The sequence below is a fragment of the Dasypus novemcinctus genome, chromosome 2, assembly GCF_030445035.2.
Source record: "Dasypus novemcinctus isolate mDasNov1 chromosome 2, mDasNov1.1.hap2, whole genome shotgun sequence".
Lineage (NCBI taxonomy): Eukaryota > Metazoa > Chordata > Mammalia > Cingulata > Dasypodidae > Dasypus > Dasypus novemcinctus.
This window is the reverse complement of record NC_080674.1, coordinates 41,026,661-41,045,240: the sequence shown is the minus strand read 5'-3', so window position 1 is coordinate 41,045,240 and position 18,580 is coordinate 41,026,661. Positions and strand designations below refer to the sequence as shown.

General features: G+C 43.3%; 1 pseudogene; it reads left to right on the top strand.

Moving 5' to 3' along the window:
- Positions 1-2,005: 2,005 nt before the first annotated feature.
- On the top strand, positions 2,006-18,049 carry LOC139439938 (ferritin light chain-like; annotated as a pseudogene).
- The last annotated feature ends 531 nt before the right edge of the window (positions 18,050-18,580 follow it).

Genomic DNA, 18,580 nt, shown 5'->3' with positions numbered 1-18,580 from the left:
TTTTCCAGTCTCTAGCCATTGTTACAGATTTGTGTAAATTGCTTGCAGCTGGAAAATTTTTCACAAACAAGATAGCATAGTGAATAAGGAAAAAAAGAGGGCATGAAGAATACAATTCTGACTACCAGATCTGCTCATTTCACAGTACAAAATTCAGAACCAACTTCTTCTATTTCCACCACCCAACCATGATTTGATGTAGGTTAGAGCAGGGACAAACAAAATGGAAGAGAACATAATTGAGCTAAATTCTATGCATCTTTGATGAAGAAAGTGATCATGATTTTATTTGTTGATAATGAAGTTATTCAAAGCCAGAGTTTTAAGAAGAGGTTGGAAGCTCTCACACAGCTGTATCTCATGAGTGTTAGATGCACCAGGAGGAGTACCCAGGTCTAAGGATGTTGGCCACCAGAGACCTATTAGGTCCAGGTGGAGGGTTTAATAAGAAGAGATGTCAGAAAAAGAGAGTAGGGTCAACACCAAGAAAAATAACCATTTAAAGAGACACCAGAATGAAGGTAGAGACCCTTCACCTCTCCACCACCATCACCACTACCACTCCCCAAAAGAGGCCAGGTGTTTTCAGTCTTACTCAGCCCACCATTCCAAAGTCAAGAACTGGTACAAGTGATGGGCTCCCTCAGTGGCTAGTGGGGGAAAGTGCGTGCCAAAACACCCCAGCTTCTGGGGGTAAGACGAAATGGCTTTGCTCATTGCCTTGAGCTGAGAGTGCAAAGTGTTCCCTTGTCGAGTCCTTTGGCATGCTCCTCAGCTCTGCTGTAGTTACCCTTGCCTCTCAAAGCTTGAAATGTTAGAGTGACTCTAGGGCACCAGCCACGCAAGGGATTGACGCTTTTAATTGATCAATTCTTCATGAGGATCCCCGTGTGGTGATCTTGTGCTGGGTTTTAAGAGCTAAGCAGGAACTCTCTTTCCCAGAGTCCCCTCCCTGAAGGGTTCTGGATTAGGGTTGGACACAAAAACCATCTGCACAAGATTTGAAAGGCAAAGGTAAAGCAGCAGCCATTACACTCCAAAGGTCACACTAGAGTGAAGCTGCAGTTCACACACATTGTCTCTGATCTGTTGGCTCACCTTGTTGGTGTGGGTAGCTGGGCCTACAGGATCTCCAACTCCCTCTGGATCTACAGCTACTCTGAATCCAGGTCCAGTACGATGGGCACCAGCTTTTCCTACAGGTCCTTCATCCATGTTGCCAATGTAGGAGGCCCTGAGCCCCAGACACAAGCTCCCGCCTATCCTGATGGTTCCAGTTCTTCTCTCCCCTAGTTCACACCCAGCTTTCTGTGCTATCTGCAGGTCCTGCTGCCCTGCAGAAATTTCAGGTCCAACAGGAGGTGCAGAGGCATGGATCTCTCCACTCGTTTTCATAATTGTAATAGGTCTAATCCTTATAATAATTCCCTTATTTCATGTCCCTCTGAGTAGCTCTGCTTTCATGATCAAAAGCTAGCTTTACAACCAGCTATTCCCATTGCTTTAGCAAATGCAACAGAGACTCTTCTGCCTTTGCTTCCCTTATGGTTCCTCTGATCAGAACATCAGTGCCCTCCAGCCTACTGCTCTCTTGATTGAACTTTTACCACCATCACCATCTCCATCCCCTCTGCCACCACCATCACTATCACCCACTTTCATTACTATGCCACCACCACCCCTGCCATCACCCCTACTTTATCTCCTTTCATTCTCACAGAAGTTTTATCAGCCAGGTAAAATTATTACTGTTTTACAAACGAGAAACTAGGGCCCAGAGGGATTAAGTAACTTGTCAGCAGCCAAGGAGAAATGTAAATCCAGGTTGAATTCCAAAATCCCCATTCTTTCACTACACCATTCAGCCTCTGAAACTGTTTGATAGAGAAAAAAAAGGGGGGGTGGGCAGTGGTCAATTAACAAACATGACAGAAAGAAGCAAACCTGCTCATTAGAGAGGAAGGGGGAAATGGCAGCTACAAGGCATTAGGCAGGCAAGAGCGGGATGGGCTCAGACAGGACACTCAGAGCAGAGATGGAGGCAGCCTGTCAACCACTTGGGTGGGAGTGCTACCACAAACCATGCCAGAGGCTCGAAGAGAAAGTGGTCTTGATCCTGCAGGACTCCAACCAAGAGTTCACCCACTGCGTGGAGGATGGACATCCAGGTTCTAACCAGCCTCAGAAGGACTGGCCAGTGAGTTAAAAGTGGTGAGGGTCAGAAATGACCATGAGAATCGTCTGCAATGCCTACTGAATGCCTTAGCCCAAATGGCTCTCTACCCTGGCTGCACAACAGACTCACCAGAGGAGCTTTAAAACTGACCAACGTCCATGCCCCACCTTCAAAAGCGCTATTGTATTTTATTGTTTCCGGTTCATACTCACCTGCAGAAAGGATTTAGAAACAATACTGGAAACCAATGCATCTCTGAGCTTCTTCCATGTGAGCATTCTGAATTCCCTCACACTCTTGAACTCTTGGGCTCTTGAACTCAGTGACCCTGGGTGCTAGATAGTGGTAAAGTGGAGGAGAGAAAATAATATTTCCCCAGATGGAGAAAAAGATGAGGCTAATTTTATATAAAAGAATATTCCTGGGTTTTTTGTTTTTGTTTTAAATCTGGGAGTAGAGAATTAATCTACAGGCAGGAGTAGTAAAAAAATGGAATGCAAACTGGAGGAGACCCCATAGTTTGCAGATGAAGTTGCCTTATTTTTAACAAAGACTTAATGGAATAAAAGATGTTATAGACAATGACAATTGCTAGCATTTGCTGAAAACATATTATGTGCCGGGCACTGTGCTGAGCTCCTTATATGTATTAGCTCTTCTAATTTTCAAGGTGGACCACAGCATCAAACCCCCTTGGAATTTCCAGGCTGCCAATCTGCCCCTAAGATCTCAGATTTGCCAACCCCTCCACCATGTGAGCCAATTCCATCAAATTAATCTTTTTATTTTCTCTCTCTTTCTCTCCTCTCTCTCTCTCTCTCACGCGCACACACACATACACACATATCCTGTTGGTTCTGTTTCTCTGGAGAATCTTAACATGAAACAAATGTAGTTATTAACATTTTCCCCATTACACAGATGAAGAAACCAAGGCCCAGAAAGATTTAAGAACTTGCCCAAGTTCACACACATGTCAGGGCTGGGCTTTTTTATCCTAGGACTATGCTCCAGAGCCCACACTCCTAACTCTACACCATGCCCCAGCCCGTCCTCTAGGGACCTTGGGTAGGTATTACTGTCTCCATTTTACAGCTGGGGAGACTTAGGCTAAGTAACTTTCTCAAGCTGACATATCTTCTCAGTAGCACAGCCTGGATCTGGAACCATCATGGGTAGAATAGTCCAGAGGGGCTCAGGAGCAGTTTAGCCTAGAGGCAAAGCTATTCCTAAATGCCCAGCTCTTTTCCAACACCACCCACCCTTCACACTCAGAGGCTACACAGAAATAATATGCAATCCTGCTTCAAAATAAGCGCGCTTTAAAAAATCTACGCAAGATCCAAACCAGCACTGGCATGTGTGTCAACTCTGAAAATGACACTAAAATAGAAAGGGTGAATCCAGTCATGCTCTAGATTGGGCAAAATATCTCAAATTATTTGTTTCAAACATTTTGCAATTGGCAAGACCCAAACCACATTTTTCCAAGCATTCCCTTCCCTACCCCACCCCCTCAAACTGCCCCCACTTTACATTGTAAGTCCATGTGAATTTCCCCAAAAATGGAATCCATATGTCTCTGATCCGTTTACACTTAACTCATCAAATTGTTGTGTGCTAAGAATTGTCTGCTGCTCAAGAAACCTTCCGAGACCGTCTGGGAGGCCTTCTAAAGGCTCTTTCCGCCTCTTTTCTTAGAAACAGGAAGCTACGTTTAGCCTAGGGCAAATGAAATTGAAAATGTTGGCAGCAACAGGGAAGAGGGTCCAGGGCCAAAAAATGCATTTTTCCCAACACGGTGGAAAAGCGATGGTCCCACCCAAAAGTGGCATTTCAAGATCCTGGAAACTTGCTCTCGGTGGTCTACCAAGCTCAGGCAGGATCGGGTTCCAATTTTTTTTCCAGCCATGTCTTCTGACCCTCTGTCTGCCATGACCCCTGAGGTGGCTCAGAAATGTAATGGAGAGCAAGCAGCAATTCCATGACCTGGATCACTGGTGACACTGAAGGCAGTCGCTGTGGTGGAACTAACCCCAGCATACTGGGTTTCTACCTTGGCAGCTAAAGATCTTGCAGGTTCTGCTCTTCTATCTGCCTTGAAGAAAAAGAAGAAAAAACATGTGCACAAATAGACAACCAAGCAAACGCGTCTCAAAACAAAACTGTTACATCTGAGATGGTTTAACTCATCCATGTTTTTTGGCTTTAGTGAAAGGTCCTACTTTTGTTTTTTTAAAAATTGCTTAAGTTCAGCTAACTTTATGTCCCCTGGGAAAACTGATCTATGTAAATGTGATTTAACTAAAGAGGTTTTAGCCATTCACATGTGTTTTACATTTTCTAATCATCCTAAACTCTGTACATGGTGAGCAGACTGAAAAATGATGGTGGTCTTATTTCAACATCAATTTTTATCCATTTATCTCCCAAGAATGCAGAATGACGGCTGGAGAAAATCCCACTTCCTATTTCCAGACAATCAGAAGCTGGTATTTATGGAAACCCAGGAAGTGTGTGAAGCTGATTGCATGACTGGATGACCCAAGGGAAGAGAGCAACTCTTTAAGATGTCTACATTCTTAAAATTGGACAAAACTTTAGTAAAGATACATTTTAAATATTCTGTTTCCCTGATTAAATTAAATTCAAGAAAGTTACGGCATGTCTACTATATTCGCTTTCTATCGTTGCATAACAAATTACAATTACTACAGTCTTATTGGCTTAAAACAACACACATTCATTACCTCAAAATTTCCATGGGTCAGGGGTCCAGGCATGGCTGAGCTGGTGACTCTCCTCAGGGTCTCATAAGGTTGCAATTAAGGTATTGGCGGGGCTGCATTACCATCTGAAGACCTGACTGGGGAAGAATCCACTTCCAGGGTCATTCAGTTATTGGCAGAATTCATTTCCTTGGACTGTATCACTGAGCTCCCCATTCTTTGCTAGCTACTACCTGGGACCTACTCTCAACTCCTAGAGGCCACCCTCATGCCCTTGCTGGGTGGCCCCCTCCACAGTCTTCTTATACATGATGGTGGCTTACGTCTTCAAAGCCAGCAGGGGAATCCCTCCAGAAAGAGCCATCACTCTTTTAAGGGTTGTCATCTGATTAAGATGGGCTCACTCAGTGTAATCTCCCTTTGGATTAATTAAAAATCAATGGATTTTGGATCTTAATTACATCTGCAAAAAAAATGCCTTTACTTTTGCCATCATAGCGTAACCCAATCCGGAGACTGACATCCATCATATTCACAGTCCTGTCCACTCTCAAGTAGAGGGGATTATAAAGGGTGTATATTCCAGTAGGCAGGAACCTTGGAGCCATCTTAGAATTCTGTCCAGCACATCTGCTGTATACAAGTGTCTGATGATACTTTTGAAATTGTATCCTACTTTTAAGAAATTTACAGTCAAATGGGGGGGTGTAGATGTAACAAATATTACATGAGATTTGGTCTTCAATGTTCAGATATAGCACAAAGGCACTATCATAGGAGGTTTTGTAGAGTGGATAGGAGCTTATCAGGCAAGTAAGCATGGAGATGAGTAAGTAGGGTTAGTTGGAAATGGTATGGTATGGTTAAGAATTACAAGTAATTTGATTTTAAGAGTTCAGTAAATGTACTGAGAACTTTTATGTGCTTTCTTTTGAGTTATCTACTTTAAAAAGAGAGAGAAAGAAAAGTAGTTGCCTTCACACCTGGGCAATGGGCCATGTATGTGTGTGTGATATATTGCACGTGACTCATCAGTTTACAACAATTACGAGAATACCACTGGTGGAGAAGGGGTGATGGTCTAAAATATTAACACTTCAGTCCTATAGGAGAATGTGTTTCTGGGTTTCCTTCGGAATATGTGGACCTTTCAGACTCAGAAACTTCCCTTCAAATAATGTTTCATTCCAGAAAGGTGGAAATGAATCTATACCTTCAAGCATAACATCAGGAAACGCCAAGGAGATTTCTGCATCTTTGAGAACAAAGAACAGAGTCAAAGTTGGAGACAAAGCAAAGCAAATCCTGGTTCCTAGGGTGGCACATGTAAAGCTGCACCACACATCCTGGCACTTACATAACTTGAAATAGGATTCACTCTTGAAGCTTGAAGTCTTCTGACTCACCCACCACAATATATAAACACAAGCCAGAAAGAAAGTGCCTTTAAAAAATACAGTAGCTTTTATGTCAACTCCTAAATACCGTTTGAGCCACTAGGAAGATGACAAAACTGCAAACAAAAACCCAACCCAACCAGGCGGTTGGGTCCACATGTTTCACTTCATTGCCAACAGGCTGGCTGTGAGGTATTTCCTAATTGCTCATACCTGCTCAACGTAAGTCTGTCTCTCGTTTGCATTCCCAGTGTGCCATCTGGCAGAAGGAAAGCACTTTAGATAAGACATTAGGAGACCTGAGTTCCAGTTTCAATTCCATTTGTTCTTTCATTTACCCAGGATTGTTGGAGGACAAGGGAGTTTTTTTACTTAATGAATAAGTAGGTTTTTTCAGACAACTGAAAAACTTTTGCTAGCCAAAAGATGTTTATATGTAATATTATTTAGATATTGGAAATTCTCATAAGATATATATACTGAAGCTAGGATGCCTGAGTTTGAATCCCATCTCTACCACACACTCACTGTGTGCCACTGGGCAAAGTGTTTAACTTCTCTGTGCCTCTAGGATAATGAGAGCACCTACTTCATAAAGCAGTTGTGAGGACTAAATAAGTTAATTATATAAAGCATTTAGAAAAGTATCTGGCACATAACAATACTTCAATAATTATTGTTATTACTGTATGTATTAGTCAGCCAAAGGGGTGCTGATGCAAAATACCAGAAGTCTGTTGGCTTTCATAAAGGGTATTTATTTGGGGTAGGAGATTACAGATACCAGGCCATAAAGCATAAGTTACTTTCCTCACCTAAGTCTGTTTCCACATGTTGGAGCAAGATGGCTGCCAACTTCCGCAAGGGTTCAGGCTTCCTGGGTTCCTCCCTTCCTGGGTCTTGCTTCTCTCTGGGCTCAGGGTTCCTCTCTTCCCAGGGCTTGCTTCTTTCCAGGTTTAGTGTTCCTCTTTTTCCAGGGATTGCTTCTCTTTCCTCTGTGTGCTTATTTCCCAGCACTCCAGCTTAAGACTTCAGCATCAAACTCCAACATCAAAATTCCAACATTAAAAACCCTTCAACTCTGTCCTTTGCCATGCCTCTTATTTGTGAGTCCCCACCCTCCAAGGGGCAGGGACTCAACACCCTACTGATGTGGCCCAATCAAAGCCCTAATCATAATTTAATCACACCCAGGTACAGACCACTTTACAAACATAATCCAGTATCTATTTTTGGAATTTGTAACTATATCAAACTGCTACACTGTAAAACAGTAATATATGTAAAATACAAAATATGTGAGACTTTTCTTCTCAGGGCCATCATTATAAACACTGAGCAAAATACTATATATACATACCATATATTACTACCCACCCACCACATACACACACACACTGTAATTATGCCCTCACGACCCACTGGAATATAGTAGGTAAAATTAATCTAACCTAAATGGCCTCCGAAGGTGTTTTTGTTTAAGATTTATTTACTTATTTATTTCCTCCCCGCCCCATTATCTTCTCTCTGTGTCCACTCACTGTATTTTCTTCTGTGTCTGCTTGCCTTCTTTTTAGGTGGCACCAGGAAATGATCCTTCCAGAGTGGGAGAGAGGTATTCCACTTCAGCTCTCTGGTCTGCTGCATCTCTTACTGTCTCTCCTCTGTATTTCTTTTTGTTATGTCATCTTGCTGCGTCAGCTCTCCACTTGTGCCAGCTTGCCACACAAGTCGGGCCAGCTCTCCGCTCAGGCCAGCTTGCCTTCACCAGGAGGCCCCGGGAATTGGACCCTGGATCTCCCATGAGGTAGAAGGGAGCCCAATCACTTGAGGCACATCCACTTCCCCAAAGGTGTTTTTTAATGCCTTGTGTTTGCTTTTCTCATTGGTCTGTTAGCAATTATATCTGCCTGTTTGACTATCTTCCTCCTCTGAGTTGTTCTTCTGTTCTACTGTGACTGGGAAACCAGATTCAGAAGCTTGCTAGAATTGCAGTTAAAACTAGAACACACAGCTCTGAATGAGAGTCTCCAACACTCTTCTATGAGTAAAATGCATGGGTGTTAACATTCAGGCATTGTGTCACCCTCTTTGGCTCCTCGGAGAATAGTGCTGAGCTTGCTTTCTTGCTCCTGAACATGTCCTAAGTCTGTGGGTTTCAGTTATAGTCACAGGGCCTTCAGGATCTGTGGGCATGTCACAGGGGTCTGATGGCTCAGGTGGCGGCAGAGGTTTGTGGTAAGCCCCCAAGCCTTTGACTACTACTTCATCTAAGGAAGCTCTGATCTATATTTTATATATTTTATGGGGGTCTACCTACAAAGCCATTGGAAAAAGGGATCCACTGCTAAATTAATAGTCATGCCTGCCAGATAGGTATCTGAAGATGCAATTTTCTGTATGTTTGAAATATTTCAAATTTTTAAAAAAGTCACAAGCCAAAACATCACTAGGAAATTAAAGAATTCAGACTCAATAGATAAACCAAGGTATATATAGACAGCATTTCTAAATAAGGTACCATAATTATGATTTGTAAATTTTTAAAATGGGGTTTGGGTTATTCCATATCCTTAGAGCCACCAAGTCAAAAGTAAGCAAATGTAAAATAAGTTGTAATTTCTACCTTCCCCCACCCCCGAGATGGCTCCCTTGTCTGTTTGCTTATTGTTTTTTGCTCATGTCTGTTAGTTTCTCCTTTAGGAGGAACTGGGAACTGAACCTGGGACTTCCCATGTGGGAGGTAGGCGCCCACCTGCTTGAGCCATATCTGCTCCTGCTCATTTGTTTTTGCTCGCTGTTTGCCTGTTTTTTGCTCATTGTCTTGCATATTGTTTTTGCTCATTGTCTGCTCATTGTTTTTTTCTTGTTGTCTGCTTGTTGCTTTTTCTCCTTGTTTGTATTTACTTTAGGAAGCACCAGGAGCCGAACCTGGGACCTCCCGTGTGAGAGGCAGGCACCCAACTGCCTGAGCCACACCCATGCCCTAAAATGAGTTATAATTTTGAGAAGTCTAAAATGTTAACGATGGATAATAGAAGAGAGTGAGTTGCATGGTTGGGAAAAGAAGACTTAAGAACAATCTGTCAGTGTTTTACCAGAACTCACAAAAAAGATTCCAAGGGTTGATATCAGTTTTTAAGTCAGAAACATCCCTAACTGAAAACGGACACATTAGCAACATCAATTCTCCCTCTTGTTTTAACTCTATCCTTACTAACTTTATCAGTTAGGATGGCTTTGGCTGCAAGTAACAGGAAAACACAGAAGACCAGGGGCTTAAAAAGATCAAAGTTGGCTTCTCTCTCAGAGCTGTAAAGTCTGGTGGTAGTTAATCCAGGGCTAGCATGGCACTCTATGGCATCAGGGACCCAGGCTGCTTCTACTTTATTGCTCTATCATGAGTGGCTTTATTCTCAAGGTCACCTTCTGTCCAAAATGGCTGTTAGACATTCAGACATTATGACTACATTCCCGTCAGCACAAAGGAAAAAAAGGAGGCTCCCCTTTCCTTTAAGGCAGGGGTTCTTCACCTGGAGTCCACAGACACCCAACAGTTCAGGAGGTGTGTGAGCTTGAATTTGAAAAAAATCAACTTATCATCTTTATTTTCTCTGACCTCTAACTGAAATCTAGCATTTCCTTCATTTATGAATGTATGCAATAAAGTACAGTAGTATTCATTTCACCTGAAAGGCAAAGGGGTCCATGGAACAAAAAAAGGTTAAGAACCCCTGCTTTAAGGAGACTTCCAAGAAGTTTTACACACTCCTCTCCTTATGTCACTTTGGCCAGAATTTAGGCAGCTGGCCACACCTCATTGCACAAAAGGCTGGGTAATGTAGTCTTTATTCCAGGCAGTCCTGTATCCAGTCAAAAACCAGGCACGGTATTACTATGAAAAAAGGGAATAACAGATACTGGAAGACAACAAAAGTTTCTACCTTGACAACTCACCTCTTGGTTTTTGTTCTGACTTCCTAAGTGGACCTGCTCACCAGTATCTTGACTGCCCATTCTCCCCTCACACAATATAGTTTTATAGTTACTTCTCCAGCCAATGTAAGGCCATAAACATTTAAGTTCCTATTATGAGTCATACAACGAAATACTAGGCAGTCATAAAACAGAACAAACTACTAATACATGCAACATGGATGAATCTCAAAATATCTCACTGAATGAAAGAGGCCAATTAAGTCAGGTATATGTATGACTCCATTTATTATAAATTCTAGAAATTTCAAACAAATCTATAGTGACAAAAATAAAAATAGCTATCTGGGGACAGTGGAAGGAAAGAGGAACGATTATAAAGAGACATAAGGAAACTCTGGGGAGTGATGGATATATTCATTATCAATTGCAGTGATGGTTTCATGGGTAGGTATAGATGTCAAAACTTATCACATGGAAATCTTTAAATATATACATTTTATTCTATACTCATTTATACTTCAATAGAGCTGTAAAGCACTTTTTTAAAAGAACCTGTTATGTGCCAAGCATTATGTTCAGCACTGGGGATACAAAATAATTTATGGAACCAGTTCTCAAGGGTCTTACAATCCAGTAAATTATACTCATGAATATATTAGGCCTGTGAGTTTAAGTGGGGTGAATGGATCCCCCAATGCCTGGACACCTCTGGGAAAGTGAAGTAAATCCAGGCACTCAGTCTATAAACTGAGGGCCAGACGCTTGCCCACGAGTCCAACCAATCCACAAAGCCCAACCTGAAACCGACAGGCGTAACCATCTTACAGTGGGAGCAATGTACACAAATATTACCCTTTAGACCAAATGCTACACAAAGCTATAGACATATATGGGGAATAATATTAATTTTTAAAATCTCCCTAATTGTATGATTTCCACTTTTAGAAATGAAATCCAATGACATGCTTTCTTCACTTTTTGCATCTGCTTTGCAGAACCAGGAAGGATCATATGACAAAGACAAGTGGTTGGCACAAGTGAAATTTCTGAAGGAAAAGTGAAGCAAGACAGCTCCTTGGAGTCTGTGGTTTCCAATGACCAATTCCGTTCATCTCTTGGCATCTCTTGGTATTGCTCTCTGAGTGTGTGCAATATTGCAAGAATGCATTGTTAAGCTCTGGAAATGTCAGATTTCGCTCAAGACAAGTACCATAGGCCAAATTCTTTACTCTATTTTCTCCCCACTTTTTTCCTCCTAGTCCCCAGTGCTCTTGAAGGATAGTGGGAACTTTCCTTAGAATTGAAAGCTATTGTTCCTGCCTTTTCCATTTGTTTTTCAAAAATTTTAAAGTATTTTTATTGATTTTTCTTCCTTTCCCCCTTCCCCACCTTTGCTGTTTTGGCTGTCTGTGTGATCTTTTGTATCTATTTCTCTCTTTTTTCTGTCCTCTCTTCTCTTCTTTCTCCTCTAGGATTCACAGCGACTGACTCCTGGGGACCTCTGATGTGGAGAGAGTTTCTCTGTCAATTGTGCCACCTCAGTTCCTGGTCTCTGTTGCGCTTCACCTTGACTTTCCCCTTCGTCTCTCTTTTGTTGCATCACCATCTTGCTATGTGACTCACTTGAACAGGCACTAGCTCACCGCAAAGGCACTCGGCTTTCTGCGTGGACACTCAGCTTGCCACATGGGCACTGGCTCACCACGTGGGCACTGGCTCACCACATGGGCACTTGGTTTACCACATGAGTACTCACATGGGCACTTGGCTCACTGTGCGGGCACTCAACCTGCCATGTGGGTTCTCGGCTCACCACGTGGGCACCTGGCTTGCTGCACAGGCACACTTTCTCTTCCTTTTCACCAGAAGGCCCCAGAGTTCGAACCCAGGTCCTCCTATATGGTAGGCAGAGGCCTTATCCTTGAGCCACATCTGCTTCCCCTTTTTTGCATTTGAGAAAAAAATCCTTAGTCCCTGCAGTTTCAACATTTAAAAATAAATAAATAACAAGATTAAATCAATTCAAAATCCATGTTAAGGAAAGGGAATATTTGTTCATCTCCCTTGATGCCTTTCCTTCTTAAGCTGTGTGGTCTGTACACCAAGTAAAAGTGTTGTGCATGGTCGCATTAAATGCTTTCTACAACCCCAAATACCTCCCCTTCTAATCCCAATGCAATGCTTGACATTCCTGCATTATTGGCCTTTTTAGATGAAGATGCTGAGGCAGTCATTAAAATGAATTCTCATCTCGGAAAACAGAGGATAAAGCTGACTGGTCCACATTGCCCAGAAGGCCCTGAGGGCTGGTATGTGGTGTATCTTGATGGAAGAAAACGGGAGAGGGACATGACTGCTCTGGACCCACTGGGGGTGTGGCAAAAGACAATATCACAAGGTCGAGGCACTGACGATAACTCTGGTTGTCAAATTTTCTCCAGAGCCAGCACTTGGCTATTGCAAGAAACTAATCTGGAGTAAAGTGATAAATTATCCTGTACAAAATCATCAAAGCTGAATTCTTTTTAAAAGTTGAAGTGTGTGCGTTCCAAAGCCCCATGATTCAAAGCACTGCTTTCACTTATATTTAATCACCTAATAAAAGCAGGCTTCACACTTGCCTCTCATCATGAAGCCCAATTTATTGGTGTTTAAGATGTATTGACTTACCAGTATGTAACTGCCCTAATTATGTCTGAACTGCCAATGCCAAGGAATTCTACTTATGAAAATAATCCTTCCCTAATATTTCCTTTTTGACTGGTTACCTCTTTGCAGTAAAAACACATTTCAGTGTAAACTAAGAAGAGCTGTCTTAGCTATTGTCTTATTAATCTTGCCTTTCCAACTCTTCTCATGGAAAGTCAATTGCTTCTATAAATGCAAGGGGAAGGAGAAAGGAATCAATGAAAATCTTCAGCATCTATTATTTAATGACAAGCAGCTTGACCCTCCTCAATAGATCATTTGAAGAAATGACTCACTCTTGAAGCTGATGGGAATAATTCTGTCTGGAACAGAAGTCTCCCATTATAATGTGATTTAAATAGGCAGATATTTATGAGGCGGGGAGGAAGACAAGGAGGTGTCAAAATACGTACTTCGAAACCTAACATTGTAAAGCCTAAAAAGCATTTATAGCTAGCTACAAGTTGAAGTCAGTCCCAATGTCCAGGTGTTTCATAGCATTTACCACATTTCTTCTGTGCCTCTCCCAAGCACTGTCAACTACAGTTTGCTCTGTGCCCCTGGAAAAGTCCCTCCTTGCCTCTGAGGCTCACTAGTCTATCATGATCTATCCAGTGCTTAAATCCAGTCCGTGAAATTGCCTTCATTTTCCCAGGGGGCCATGCCTTGCTGCCTTCTTTCTTCATGACAGCACTTTTCCCCACGACCTCTCAAGTAAGTACATTCTGATTTTTTAAAAGACTGTGTTCAAAATGCCAGGAGAGATGCTCTCCAGGTGCATGATCAGGGTGACCTATGGGAAACAGTTGAAGGCCTACTATCTGCTGAATGGACCTTCTCAACACAGACATGTAGAATGGCCCAGGGCAGAGGGTGATGTTGGCCCTCAGAGCACATTTGGCAATATCTAGAGACCTTTTGGTTATTACAGCTAGGAGCTCCTAGGAGGTGGGTATCTAGTTAGTAAAGGTAAGAGATTCCACTAAACATCCCACAATGCACAGGACAGCCTCCGTATCAAGGAAGTATCCAGTCCAAGATGTGAATAGTTGTGAGGCTGAGAAACCCTGGTCTGGATCCACAGAGCCAGTGGTGTGGTGCTGCCGGTTCCCACCACTCACTAGAGTCGACTGTCTGCCTCTCTTTTCCAGCTGCCAGTCATTCTGGTAGTTTGAAAACAGCCATTGTAGGAGTATTTACACCACAGAAATCAGCACACTCTACAAATCAAGGCCACTTTACGTCTGAGAGCAGCTTGTTAAAATTCACCAGCACACCACTCCTCAGAATCAACACCTGAGTCAAAACCCTAATGTGCTTTCAGCAAGAAGGCTGTACTTTAGGGAAACCAACGAAGATTTTACCTATGGCCAAGGAGTTTGACCTCATAGCATTACCATGACAACAATGACAAAGAAGAGGCGGACAGTGTGAAGGAGAGCGTGGGTTGGTATTTGAAGACTCTCACGTCTTGTTGGCTTGTTTGCTTACTCATAGATTCCCTGCCTCCTTCCAAAGAGCATCTGAGGGGACAATTTAGAAAATAAACAACAGGTTTGTTTATTTTAAACTTCTCAAAGGAAAGGCATGATGGATTCAACACATTTAATTTTGAAAACTTGACATACAAAAATAAAGATCAACACACAATACATGCAAAGCTTGAGAGGCAGGCAAGTCAGTGCTTCTGCAGCTGGCTGGGCCAACCGGGAGACCCATGTCCCAGTGGGTCCTGGAAGTCAGCAAAGTCAGATTACACCAGACCCCCCACGAGGAACCACGTGGCCTGGGCTCCTCTAGCCTTCGCACAAAAGATGGACACCCTACAGAGACTCAAGCCATATTGGAGAGAAACCCTTTCCCGCATTTGCTCTTTATTGCTGTCCTGATATTTGCCTCTGGTTGCTATGGCAAAATCTGGCATTGGAATTTTTTCTGGGAACAAATAAGAAATAGCTGTGGGGGGGGCGGTTCAAGACCCTACATAGGTTTGGTTATAAACAGTCACAATGACATAAAGCGTTGACTCATTAAGCCCAAAACAAACCCACAAAAATTTTTAATTCCCATTCAGAAACTCTGAACTTTGTTCCAGAGGTGACCAGCTAGAAAGCTATTTGTTCTCATAGATGGGGTGAACTACCAGGGTGGAGTACTGACCATTTGGAGTACTGGTCACCCTGTGCTGAGACACGCTCTGCTTTTAGCGCATTTAATTTCTGGAGCTGGAAGCACTAACCCCACATGGTAGAAATTTTCCATTTACAAGAGTTGATTATTTTGTCCAGCCTCACTGTAGAGAGTGCCAAGGCTGTAGCCATTCAAACCATGGCACCAAGGGTCTGAAAAATCTTACAGGGGCACGCAGGCTTGTGACACACCACGACCCCAGATGTGCTGGGTGTCTGTTTTTGTCTATCTTTCTCGAAGGCCTTTATATCTGAAGTTTTGTTCCTGAATCTCTGCCTTTTCCCCTTAGTCTAAATTAATCTCACAGTTCACATTCACTGGCTTGTCTCCTAGAGCCAGCCTTTTATGCAGTAAACAGTTGCCACTGTTGTAGAGTGACAGTGGGAACATCCTCTCCATCCTGTATGGGTTGGCCAGTCTTACTGGGTATCCACAGCACAGAACGCTGCTCTCAAAATAAAAGTCTACCTGGAGATGTATTGGAGAAGTATCTTATATCAATTCTTTAATGGCCATTCGGCCCCAATCTATTTTTCCCATCTTATCCCCTACTGCTCCCCAACCAACTTCCTCCACGGCAGTCAGGCTCATACCTCACTATCTCTTGCACCCGACACAGATGTCTCAAAAGTGATAAACACACATTACCAGATACAGTAATTTTCACTTAGAATTCCATGATTTGAAAACATGAAATTTGTTTGGAAGAAATACGTTGACAAGTCACTGGAGGAAGAAGGCATCTGCAGTCCTCCTGACCTACCTCTTTCTGGGCTACTATTTAGACCTTGATGATGTGGCCGGCAAGGCCCTGGACTACTACTTCCGCGAGTTAATGAAGGAGAAGCGCAAGGGCAACAAGTGTCTCTTGAAGATGCAAAACCAGTACAGCGGCAACCTCTTCCAGGATGTGCAGAAGCCATCCCAATATAAGTGGGGAAAAACCCGGGATGTCATGGGGGCTACCTTCATCCTGGGGAAGAGTCTGAACCAGACCTTTTTGGATCTGCATTCCCTGGGCTCTGCCGACACAGACCCCCATCTCTGTGACTTCCTGGAGAACCATTTCCTGGATGAGGAGGTGGAGTTGATCAAGAAAATGGATGGGTGGCGGACTTGGCCTAGTGGTTAGGGCATCCATCCACCACATGGGAGGTCTGCAGTTCAAACCCCGGGTCTCCTTGACCCATGTGGAGCTGGCACATGTGCAGTGCTGATGCGTGCAAGGAGTGCCTTGCCACGCAGGGGTGTCCCCCACATAGGAGAGCCCCACACACCAGGAGTGCGCCCCATAAGGAGAGCCACCCAGCACGAAAGAAAGTGCAACTGCTCAGGAATTGCCGCACACATGGAGAGCTGACACAACAAGATGACACAACAAAAAGAAACACAGCTCAAATGTGGCCAGTCTCGAAGCCAAACTCAGCATGTAAATGCTTTGCCTTCCCCCTAGCGTGGGACATGACTCCTGGGGATGAGCCTCCCTGGTACTGAGGGATTACTACTAAGTACCAGCTGATGATGTAACTAGAAAATGACCTTGAATAAAAGGGTAAATTCAGACCACAGAATATCTCAATCTACATATAATGCCAGGAGTTAAAAATGCTTTTTGATCTGAATCAAGGGGGAAATGGAAAGGACAAATGAATTTATATGGCTATGAGTCTCCAAAAAAGAGCCGGGAGGTTATCAGAGGGGTTGCCCTTATGCACACCTCAGCAGAGTCCCAGAGACAGATAAAGTAGATACAACCCCAGGTATTGGTTCTTCTGAGGGCCTATGGTCCTATGGTCTTGGCAGATGGAGTTCAGTGCCATGTCAGTTGGCCCTTCTTGGGAGTTTGTGTTTCTGTGTGATGGAGCTGGACTCAGATGTGATCTTTTTTCACAAGCCTCTCCTGTTACTTTTACCAGAACTGTAGTTGGTGCTGGGGTTTAATATATACCCAGGGGATATGAATCTCTGGACTGATCATATGATAGCCAGGCGCTGAACCTCAGCAGACTTCAGCTCCTACACTCTGGTTTATTGGACTTACCCCACTCAGCTAATAAGGAGTAGAAGAAGGTCAACCACCACACCATGGAGCCAAAGTGCCCACAACTGAAAGCAAGAGGATTGCATCCAGCATCCATGTAGAATCTAAGCCCCCTCTTGATATAGATGTGGAGTGGACACAACCACTCCAAGGTCCACAGGATGGAGGAATAGCATATGGATTAGAGTGAACTTACTGATATTCTATTCATGAACTATTGTGATTAGTAATCGAAGAAAATGTGGCATTGGTGTGGAGAAAGTGGCCATGGTGGCTGCTGGGTGTGGGGAATGGGAGGAAGAGATGAGATGTGGAGGCGTTTTTGGGACTTGGAGTTGTCCTGGGTGATGCTGCAGGGACAGTTACTGGACATTGTATGTCCTCCCATTGCTCACTGGATGGAATGTGGGAGAGTGTGGGCTATAATGTGGACCATTGACCATGAGGTGCAGCGGTGCTCAGAGATGTATTTGCCAAATGAAATGAATGTCTCAGGATGATGGAGGAGATTGTTGCTATAGGGGGAGGAGAAGAGTAAGGGGGGTGGGGGGGTGTATGGGGACCTCATATTTTTTTAAAGTAATATTAAAAAAATAAAGACAAGAAAAAAGCAAAAAAAAAAAAAAAAAAAAAAAGAAACACAGATTCCCGTGCTGCTGACAACAGAAGCGGACAAAGAAGACGCAGCAAATAGACACAGAGGACAGACAACCGGGGTGGGGGGGGGGGGGGAAGGGGAGAGAAATAAATAAATAAATAAATCTTTTTAAAAAAAGAAAAAAAGAAAAGAAAATGGATGACCACCTGACCTACATCCGCAGGCTAACTAGCCCGCCTGCCCGGGCTGGGCAATTCTCTCTTCCAAAGGCTCACCCTCAGGCACGACTAGGAACCTCTGTAACCCAGAGGACTCACCCTCACTCCTGTATTACCCTGGCATCTGGGCTTCTGCCTGAGCCCCTCCCTCCAGCCAGGGGCATCTTTTTAACCACCATCTTTTAGCCCTCTAACCAGCCCTGAACTAAGTGTAAACAATAAAACTCTTTCCAGCTGCTGCTTAAAAAAAATAAAAGGCTATGTTCAAATAGTAAACAGGTCATTGAGCTATTATTCCTAAAAGAGTAAGGAAGGAAAAAGGAATGGGCTGGGTCTAAGTGCAGGGAATTGAATAAGTAACTACACTGAGACTAACTTCTTATCCAGCAGTTGCTATCAGAAGTCTTCTAAGTTCTTTATAGATGCCAATTCATTTTACTCTTACAATAACCCTATGAAGGAGTTACTAATGTCAATCCCAGTTTACAAATGGAGAAACAAAGGCCCAGAGAAGTTCAGTAACTTGCCCAGGGTCACTTAGCTAGTGAATGGTGGAGTAGTGACAGTCTGACTCCAGGATCTTGGCTTTGAACCACTCTACTCA